The following is a 12,931-nucleotide window of genomic DNA, read 5'->3' on the forward strand; positions in this document are numbered from 1 at the left end:
TGGAGCTTGATTGGCATTTGCCATAGATTACCAGAATTTGCAGGTCTGCTACTGGTGCCCTGTGCTTTTCACAGATGAGAGCAGGTTCACCCTGAGCACATGTGACAGACGTGAAAGGGTCTGGAGAAGCCATGGAGAACGTTATGCTCAGCATGACCGGTTTGGTGGTGGGTCAGTGATGGTCTGGTCAGGCATATCCATGGAGGGACGCACAGTCCTCTACAGGCTAGACAACATCACCTTGACAGCCATTAGGTATCAGGATGAAATCCTTGAACCCATTGTCAGACCCTATGCTGGTGCAGTGGGTCCTGGGTTCCTCCTGGTGCACAACAATGCCCGGCCTCATGTGGCAAGAGCATGTAGGCAGTTCCTGGAGGATGAAGGAATTGATACCATTGACTGCCCCCCACGGACATTATGTTTCGTCCATTCGATGCCACCAGGTTGCACCTCAGACTGTCCAAAAGCTCAGTGATACCCTGGTCCAGATCTGAGAGGAGATCCTCCAGGACACCATCTGTGGTCTCATTAGGACGATGCCCCGACATTGTCAGGCATGCATACAACCACGTGGGGGCCATACAAACTACTGAGTATGATTCTGAGTTACTGTAATGAAATTTCAACAAAATGGACTAGCCTGCCACATCATTTTTCACTTTGATTTTCGGGGTGTCTTTGAATTCAGCCCTCTGTAGGTTGATAATTTCATTTCCATCAAACGATGTGGCATCCTTTCATTCCTAACACATTACCCAGTCTACTTCAGTATAGATATCCAGCATGATTTTTTTCCCCATTGATATGTGATGTGTTTTCAAAGTGTTCCTTTAATTTTTTTGAGGAGTGTATATGTGTGATAATTTTTTATTTACTAATTTCTTTTTGACAATTACGGCTCCAATCATCCAGAATCATCATATATGAATAGAATCCTTCGTTTTTTACTTTTTTGCATTTATGTCTTTTTCTTTTCCTCACCCCTCTACGACTCCTCACATGAAATACTGACTTTACTCGCCCCCCCATTCCTGCCACTTCAACTAGCTTCTACTTTGGGGTAGTGGTTCTTTTCTCCTGTGCCTCTGGGTGGGGCAGGTCACCTAGTGCACTGGGGGTGGGGAGTCGCAGACACTCTCACAGACACATACCCTGTCACAGACACTCTCACAGACACATACACTGTCACAGACAATCTCACACACACCTACCCTGTCACAGACACTCTCACAAACACGTATCCTGCCGCAGACACACTAACACACACATATCCTGCCTCAGACACTCTCAAACACGCGTACCCTGTCACAGACACTCTCACACACACGTATCCTGTCGCAAACACTCTCACACACGCGTACCCTGCCGCAGACACTCTCACACACACGTACCCTGCCTCAGACACTCTCACACACACGTACCCTGTCACAGACACTCACACACACACGCGTACCTTGTCACAGACACTCTCACACACGCGTACCCTGTCACAGACACTCTCACACACACGTATCCTGCCGCAGACACTCTCACACACGCGTACCCTGCCACAGACACTCTCACACACACGTACCCTGTCACAGACACTCTCACACACACGCGTACCCTGTCGCAGACACTGTCACACACGCGTACCCTGTCACAGACACTCTCACACACACGAATCCTGCCGCAGACACACTAACACACGCGTACCCTGTCACAGACACTCACACACAAATCCTGCTGCAGAAACTCTCACACACACGTATCCTGCCATAGACACTCTCTCACACACGCGTACCCTGCCACAGACACTCTCACACACACGTATCCTACTGCAGACACTCTCACACACACGTACACTGTCACAGACACTCTCACACACGCGTACACTGTCACAGACACTCTCACACACACGTACCCTGTCACAGACACTCTCGCACACGCGTACCCTGTCACAGACACTCACACACATATCCTGCTGCAGACACTCTCACACACACGTATCCTGCCAAAGACACTCTCTCACACACGCGTACCCTGCCACAGACACTCTCACACACACGTATCCTACTGCAGACACTCTCACACATACGTACACTGTCACAGACACTCTCACACACACGTACCCTGCCTCAGACACTCTCACACACACGTACCCTGTCACAGACACTCTCACAGACGCGTACACTGTCACAGACACTCTCACACACGCGTACACTGTCACAGACACTCACACACGCGTACACTGTCACAGACACTCTCACACACGCTTACCCTGCCTCAGACACTCTCACACACACACATACCCTGTCACAGACACTCACACACACGCGTACACTGTCACATACACTCTCACACACGCGTACACTGTCACATACACTCTCACAGACGCGTACACTGTCACAGACACTGTCACACACACTTACCCTGCCACAGACACTCTTACACACACGTATCCTGCCGCAAACACTCTCACACACACGTACCCTGCCGCAGACACTCTCGTACACACGTACCCTTCCACAGACACACTAACACACACCTACCCTGTCACAGACACTCTCACAAACACGTATCCTGCCGCAGACACACTAACACACACATATCCTGCCTCAGACACTCTCACACACGCGTACCCTGTCACAGACACTCTCACACACACGTATCCTGTCGCAGACACTCTCACACACGCGTACCCTGCCGCAGACACTCTCACACACACGTACCCTGTCACAGACACTCTCACACACACGCGTACCCTGTCGCAGACACTCTCACACACGCGTACCCTGTCACAGACACTCTCACACACACGAATCCTGCCGCAGACACACTAACACACGCGTACCCTGTCACAGACACTCACACACAAATCCTGCTGCAGAAACTCTCACACACACGTATCCTGCCATAGACACTCTCTCACACACGCGTACCCTGCCACAGACACTCTCACACACACGTATCCTACTGCAGACACTCTCACACACACGTACACTGTCACAGACACTCTCACACACGCGTACACTGTCACAGACACTCTCACACACACGTACCCTGTCACAGACACTCTCGCACACGCGTACCCTGTCACAGACACTCACACACATATCCTGCTGCAGACACTCTCACACACACGTATCCTGCCAAAGACACTCTCTCACACACGCATACCCTGCCACAGACACTCTCACACACACGTATCCTACTGCAGACACTCTCACACATACGTACACTGTCACAGACACTCTCACACACACGTACCCTGCCTCAGACACTCTCACACACACGTACCCTGTCACAGACACTCTCACAGACGCGTACACTGTCACAGACACTCTCACACACGCGTACACTGTCACAGACACTCACACATGCGTACACTGTCACAGACACTCTCACACACGCTTACCCTTCCACAGACACACTAACACACACCTACCCTGTCACAGACACTCTCACAAACACGTATCCTGCCGCAGACACACTAACACACACATATCCTGCCTCAGACACTCTCACACACGCGTACCCTGTCACAGACACTCTCACACACACATATCCTGTCGCAGACACTCTCACACACGCGTACCCTGCCGCAGACACTCTCACACACACGTACCCTGTCACAGACACTCTCACACACACGCGTACCCTGTCGCAGACACTCTCACACACGCGTACCCTGTCACAGACACTCTCACACACACGAATCCTGCCGCAGACACACTAACACACGCGTACCCTGTCACAGACACTCACACACAAATCCTGCTGCAGAAACTCTCACACACACGTATCCTGCCATAGACACTCTCTCACACACGCGTACCCTGCCACAGACACTCTCACACACACGTATCCTACTGCAGACACTCTCACACACACGTACACTGTCACAGACACTCTCACACACGCGTACACTGTCACAGACACTCTCACACACACGTACCCTGTCACAGACACTCTCGCACACGCGTACCCTGTCACAGACACTCACACACATATCCTGCTGCAGACACTCTCACACACACGTATCCTGCCAAAGACACTCTCTCACACACGCATACCCTGCCACAGACACTCTCACACACACGTATCCTACTGCAGACACTCTCACACATACGTACACTGTCACAGACACTCTCACACACACGTACCCTGCCTCAGACACTCTCACACACACGTACCCTGTCACAGACACTCTCACAGACGCGTACACTGTCACAGACACTCTCACACACGCGTACACTGTCACAGACACTCACACATGCGTACACTGTCACAGACACTCTCACACACGCTTACCCTGCCTCAGACACTCTCACACACACACATACCCTGTCACAGACACTCACACACACGCGTACACTGTCACATACACTCTCACACACGCGTACACTGTCACATACACTCTCACAGACGCGTACACTGTCACAGACACTGTCACACACACTTACCCTGCCACAGACACTCTTACACACACGTATCCTGCCGCAAACACTCTCACACACACGTACCCTGCCGCAGACACTCTCGTACACACGTACCCTTCCACAGACACACTAACACACACATACCCTGCCGCAGACACTCTCACACACACGTATCCTGCCCCAGACACTCTCTCACACACGCATACCCTGCCACAGACACTCTCACACACACGTATCCTACTGCAGACACTCTCACACACGCGTACACTGTCACAGACACTCTCACACATATCCTGCCTCAGACACTCTCACACACACACGTACCCTGCCGCAGACACACTAACACACACATACCCTGCCGCAGACACTCTCATACACACGTATCCTGCCATAGACACTCTCTCACACATGCGTACACTGTCACAGACAATCTCACACACGCTTACCATGCCTCAGACACTCTCACACACACACGTACCCTGTCACAGACACTCACACACACGCGTACACTGTCACATACACTCTCACAGACGCGTACACTGTCACAGACACTCTCACACACACTTACCCTGCCACAGACACTCTTACACACACGTATCCTGCCGCAGACACTCTCACACACACGTACCCTGCCGCAGACACTCTCGTACACACGTACCCTTCCACAGACACACTAACACACACATACCCTGCCGCAGCCACTCTCACACACATGTATCCTGCCATAGACACTCTCTCACACATGCGTACCCTGCCACAGACACTCTCACACACACGTATCCTACTGCAGACACTCTCACACACACGTACACTGTCACAGACACTCTCACACACGCGTACACTGTCACAGACACTCTCACACATATCCTGCCTCAGACACTCTCACACACACACGTACCCTGCCACAGACACTCTCACACACGCGTACACTGTCACAGACACTCTCACACACACGTACACTGTCACAGACACTCTCACACACGCGTACACTGTCACAGACACTCTCACACACGCGTACACTGTCACAGACACTCTCACACACGCGTACACTGTCACAGACACTCTCACACATATCCTGCCTCAGACACTCTCACACACACACACGTACCCTGCCGCAGACACACTAACACACACATACCCTGCCGCAGACACTCTCATACACACGTATCCTGCCATAGACACTCTCTCACACACGCGTACCCTGCCACAGACACTCTCACACACACGTATCCTACTGCAGACACTCTCACACACACGCACACTGTCACAGACACTCTCACACATATCCTACCTCAGACACTCTCACACACACAAGTACCCTGCCACAGACACTCTCACACACGCGTACACTGTCACAGACACTCTCACACATATCCTGCCTCAGACACTCTCACACACACACATACCCTGCCACAGACACTCTCACACACACGTACCCTGCCTCAGACACTCTCACACACACACGTACCCTGTCACAGACACTCTCACACACACGTACCCTGCCTCAGACACTCTCACACACACGTACCCAATCACAGACACTCTCACACACACGTACCCTGCCTCAGACACTCTCACACACACGTACACTGTCACAGACACTCTCACACACATATACCCTGCCTCAGACACTCTCACACACACATACACTGTCGCAGACACTCTCACACACGTGTACACTGTCACAGACACTCTCACACACACGTACCCTGCCTCAGACACTCTCACACACACGTACACTGTCACAGACACTCTCACACACACATACACTGTCACAGACACTCTCACACACACTTACCCTGTCACAGACACTCTCAAACACACGTACTCTGCCGCAGACACTCTCATACACGCGTAACCTGCCACAGACACTCTCATACACATGTACCCTGCCACCGACACTATCAAACACACGTACTCTGCCGCAGACACTCTCACACACATGTACCCTGTCGCAGACACTCTCAAACACACGTACTCTGCCGCAGACACTCTCACACACATGTACCCTGTCACAGACACTCTCAAACACACGTACCCTGCCACAGACACTCTCACACACACGTACCCTGCCACAGACACTCTCATACACATGTACCCTGCCACAGACACTCTGAAACACACGTACTCTGCCACAGACACTCTCAAACACGCGTACACTGTCACAGACACTCTCACACATATCCTGCCTCAGACACTCTCACACACACACGTACCCAATCACAGACACTCTCACACACACGTACCCTGCCTCAGACACTCTCACACACACGTACATTGTCACAGACACTCTCACACATATACCCTGCCACAGACACTCTAACACACACATACACTGTTGCAGACACTCTCACACACGTGTACATTGTCACAGACACTCTCACACACACGTACCCTGCCTCAGACACTCTCTCACACACGTACACTGTCACAGACACTCTCACACACACGTACTCTGCCGCAGACACTCTCATACACGCGTAACCTGCCACAGACACTCTCATACACATGTACCCTGCCACCGACACTCTCAAACACACATACTCTGCCGCAAACACTCTCACACACATGTACCCTGTCACAGACACTCTCAAACACACGTACTCTGCCGCAGACACTCTCACACACATGTACCCTGCCTCAGACACTCTCACAGACATGTACCCTGTCACAGACACTCACACACACGCGTACACTGTCACATACACTCTCACAGACGCGTACACTGTCACAGACACTCTCACACACGCGTACACTGTCACAGACACTCTCACACACGCGTACACTGTCACAGACACTCTCACACACGCGTACACTGTCACAGACACTCTCACACACGCTTACCCTGCCTCAGACACTCTCACACACACACATACCCAGTCACAGACACTCACACACACGCGTACACTGCAACATACACTCTCACAGACGCGTACACTGTCACAGACACTCTCACACACGCGTACACTGTCACATACACTTTCACACACGCGTACACTGTCACATACACTCTCACAGACGCGTACACTGTCACAGACACTGTCACACACACTTACCCTGCCACAGACACTCTCACACACACGTATCCTGCCGCAAACACTCTCACACACACGTATCCTGCCCCAGACACTCTCTCACACACGCATACCCTGCCACAGACACTCTCACACACACGTATCCTACTGCAGACACTCTCACACACGCGTACACTGTCACAGACACTCTCACACATATCCTGCCTCAGACACTCTCACACACACAAGTATCCTGCCGCAGACACACTAACACACACATACCCTGCCGCAGACACTCTCATACACACGTATCCTGCCATAGACACTCTCTCACACATGCGTACACTGTCACAGACAATCTCACACACGCTTACCCTGCCTCAGACACTCTCACACACACACGTACCCTGTCACAGACACTCACACACACGCGTACACTGTCACATACACTCTCACAGACGCGTACACTGTCACAGACACTCTCACACACACTTACCCTGCCACAGACACTCTCACACACACGTACCCTGCCGCAGACACTCTCGTACACACGTACCCTTCCACAGACACACTAACACACACATACCCTGCCGCAGACACTCTCACACACATGTATCCTGCCATAGACACTCTCTGACACATGCGTACCCTGCCACAGACACTCTCACACACACGTATCCTACTGCAGACACTCTCACACACACGTACACTGTCACAGACACTCTCACACACGCGTACACTGTCACAGACACTCTCACACATATCCTGCCTCAGACACTCTCACACACACACGTACCCTGCCACAGACACTCTCACACACGCGTACACTGTCACAGACACTCTCACACACACGTACACTGTCACAGACACTCTCACACACGCGTACACTGTCACAGACACTCTCACACACGCGTACACTGTCACAGACACTCTCACACACGCGTACACTGTCACAGACACTCTCACACATATCCTGCCTCAGACACTCTCACACACACACACGTACCCTGCCGCAGACACACTAACACACACATACCCTGCCGCAGACACTCTCATACACACGTATCCTGCCATAGACACTCTCTCACACACGCGTACCCTTTCACAGACACTCTCACACACACGTATCCTACTGCAGACACTCTCACACACACGTACACTGTCACAGACACTCTCACACATATCCTACCTCAGACACTCTCACACACACAAGTACCCTGCCACAGATACTCTCACACACGCGTACACTGTCACAGACACTCTCACACATATCCTGCCTCAGACACTCTCACACACACACATACCCTGCCACAGACACTCTCACACACACGTACCCTGCCTCAGACACTCTCACACACACACGTACCCTGTCACAGACACTCTCACACACACGTACCCTGCCTCAGACACTCTCACACACACGTACCCAATCACAGACACTCTCACACACACGTACCCTGCCTCAGACACTCTCACACACACGTACACTGTCACAGACACTCTCACACACATATACCCTGCCTCAGACACTCTCACACACACATACACTGTCGCAGACACTCTCACACACGTGTACACTGTCACAGACACTCTCACACACACGTACCCTGCCTCAGACACTCTCACACACACGTACACTGTCACAGACACTCTCACACACACATACACTGTCACAGACACTCTCACACACACTTACCCTGTCACAGACACTCTCAAACACACGTACTCTGCCGCAGACACTCTCATACACGCGTAACCTGCCACAGACACTCTCATACACATGTACCCTGCCACCGACACTATCAAACACACGTACTCTGCCGCAGACACTCTCACACACATGTACCCTGTCGCAGACACTCTCAAACACACGTACTCTGCCACAGACACTCTCACACACATGTACCCTGTCACAGACACTCTCAAACACACGTACCCTGCCACAGACACTCTCACACACAGGTACCCTGCCACAGACACTCTCATACACATGTACCCTGCCAAAGACACTCTGAAACACACGTACTCTGCCACAGACACTCTCACACACACTTACCCTGTCACAGACACTCTCAAACACGCGTACACTGTCACAGACACTCTCACACATATCCTGCCTCAGACACTCTCACACACACACGTACCCAATCACAGACACTCTCACACACACGTACCCTGCCTCAGACACTCTCACACACACGTACATTGTCACAGACACTCTCACACATATACCCTGCCACAGACACTCTAACACACACATACACTGTTGCCGACACTCTCACACACGTGTACATTGTCACAGACACTCTCACACACACGTACCCTGCCTCAGACACTCTCTCACACACGTACACTGTCACAGACACTCTCACACACACATACACTGTCACAGACACTCTCACACACACTTACCCTGTCACAGACACTCTCAAACACACGTACTCTGCCGCAGACACTCTCATACACGCGTAACCTGCCACAGACACTCTCATACACATGTACCCTGCCACCGACACTCTCAAACACACATACTCTGCCGCAAACACTCTCACACACATGTACCCTGTCACAGACACTCTCAAACACACGTACTCTGCCGCAGACACTCTCACACACATGTACCCTGCCTCAGACACTCTCACACACATGTACCCTGTCACAGACACTCACACACACGCGTACACTGTCACATACACTCTCACAGACGCGTACACTGTCACAGACACTCTCACACACGCGTACACTGTCACAGACACTCTCACACACGCGTACACTGTCACAGACACTCTCACACACGCGTACACTGTCACAGACACTCTCACACACGCTTACCCTGCCTCAGACACTCTCACACACACACATACCCAGTCACAGACACTCACACACACGCGTACACTGCAACATACACTCTCACAGACGCGTACACTGTCACAGACACTCTCACACACGCGTACACTGTCACATACACTCTCACACACGCGTACACTGTCACATACACTCTCACAGACGCGTACACTGTCACAGACACTGTCACACACACTTACCCTGCCACAGACACTCTCACACACACGTATCCTGCCGCAAACACTCTCACACACACGTACCCTGCCGCAGACACTCTCGTACACACGTACCCTTCCACAGACACACTAACACACACATACCCTGCCACAGACACTCTCACACACACGTATCCTGCCACAGACACTCTCTCACACACGCATACCCTGCCACAGACACTCTCACACACACGTATCCTACTGCAGACACTCTTACACACACGTACACTGTCACAGACACTCTCACAGACGCGTACACTGTCACAGACACTCTCACACACGCGTGCACTGTCACAGATACTCACACACACGCGTACACAGTCACATACACTCTCACACACGCGTACACTGTCACATACACTCTCACAGACGCGTACACTGTCACAGACACTGTCACACACACTTACCCTGCCACAGACACTCTCACACACACGTATCCTACTGCAGACACTCTCACACACACGTACCCTGCCGCAGACACTCTCACACATATCCTACCTCAGACACTCTCACACACACACGTACCCTGCCACAGACACTCTCACACACGCGTACACTGTCACAGACACTCTCACACATATCCTGCCTCAGACACTCTCACACACACACGTACCCTGCCTCAGACACTCTCACACACACGTACACTGTCACAGACACTCTCACACACATATACCCTGCCTCAGACACTCTCACACACACATACACTGTCGCAGACACTCTCACACACGTGTACACTGTCACAGACACTCTCACACACACGTACCCTGCCTCAGACACTCTCACACACACGTACACTGTCACAGAAACTCTCACACACACATACACTGTCACAGACACTCTCACACACACTTACCCTGTCACAGACACTCTCAAACACACGTACTCTGCCGCAGACACTCTCATACACGCGTAACCTGCCACAGACACTCTCATACACATGTACCCTGCCACCGACACTATCAAACACACGTACTCTGCCGCAGACACTCTCACACACATGTACCCTGTCGCAGACACTCTCAAACACACGTACTCTGCCGCAGACACTCTCACACACATGTACCCTGTCACAGACACTCTCAAACACACGTACCCTGCCACAGACACTCTCACACACACGTACCCTGCCACAGACACTCTCATACACATGTACCCTGCCACAGACACTCTGAAACACACGTACTCTACCACAGACACTCTCACACACACTTACCCTGTCACAGACACTCTCAAACACGCGTACACTGTCACAGACACTCTCACACATATCCTGCCTCAGACACTCTCACACACACGTACCCTGCCGCAGACACTCTCGTACACACGTACCCTTCCAAAGACACACTAACACACACATACCCTGCCACAGACACTCTCACACACACGTATCCTGCCACAGACACTCTCTCACACACGCATACCCTGCCACAGACACTCTCACACACACGTATCCTACTGCAGACACTCTTACACACACGTACACTGTCACAGACACTCTCACAGACGCGTACACTGTCACAGACACTCTCACACACGCGTAAACTGTCACAGACACTCACACACACGCGTACACTGTCACATACACTCTCACAGACGCGTACACTGTCACAGATACTCTCACACACGCGTACACTGTCACAGACACTCTCACACACGCGTACACTGTCACAGACACTCTCACACACGCGTACACTGTCACATACACTCTCACAGACGCGTACACTGTCACAGACACTGTCACACACACTTACCCTGCCACAGACACTCTCACACACACGTATCCTGCCGCAAACACTCTCACACACACGTACCCTGCCGCAGACACTCTCGTACACACGTACCCTTCCACAGACACACTAACACACACATACCCTGCCACAGACACTCTCACACACACGTATCCTGCCACAGACACTCTCTCACACACGCATACCCTGCCACAGACACTCTCACACACACGTATCCTGCCACAGACACTCTCTCACACAGGCATACCCTGCCACAGACACTCTCACACACACGTATCCTACTGCAGACACTCTTACACACACGTACACTGTCACAGACACTCTCACAGACGCGTACACTGTCACAGACACTCTCACACACGCGTGCACTGTCACAGACACTCACACACACGCGTACACTGTCACATACACTCTCACAGACGCGTACACTGTCACAGACACCCTCACACACGCGTACACTGTCACAGACACTCTCACACACGCGTACACTGTCACAGACACTCTCACACACGCTTACCCTGCCTCAGACACTCTCACACACACACATACCCTGTCACAGACACTCACACACACGCGTACACTGTCACAGACACGCTCACAGACGCGTACACTGTCACAGACACTCTCACACACGCGTACACTGTCACAGACACTCTCACACACGCGTACCCTGCCTCAGACACTCT

At 51.9% G+C, this 12,931-nt stretch overlaps 1 long non-coding RNA gene across 1 annotated transcript; it reads right to left on the minus strand.

Moving 5' to 3' along the window:
• Nucleotides 1-2,251: 2,251 nt before the first annotated feature.
• On the minus strand, nt 2,252-11,313 carry LOC125721570 (uncharacterized). The gene is made up of 3 exons (XR_007385833.1): nt 10,996-11,313; nt 8,113-8,415; nt 2,252-2,530 (listed from the first exon to the last, which is right to left on the minus strand). It is a non-coding gene; the product is annotated as an uncharacterized LOC125721570 (long non-coding RNA).
• Nucleotides 11,314-12,931: the final 1,618 nt, after the last annotated feature.

Source organism: Brienomyrus brachyistius, unplaced genomic scaffold, assembly GCF_023856365.1.
Source record: "Brienomyrus brachyistius isolate T26 unplaced genomic scaffold, BBRACH_0.4 scaffold34, whole genome shotgun sequence".
Taxonomy (NCBI): Eukaryota; Metazoa; Chordata; class Actinopteri; order Osteoglossiformes; family Mormyridae; genus Brienomyrus; species Brienomyrus brachyistius.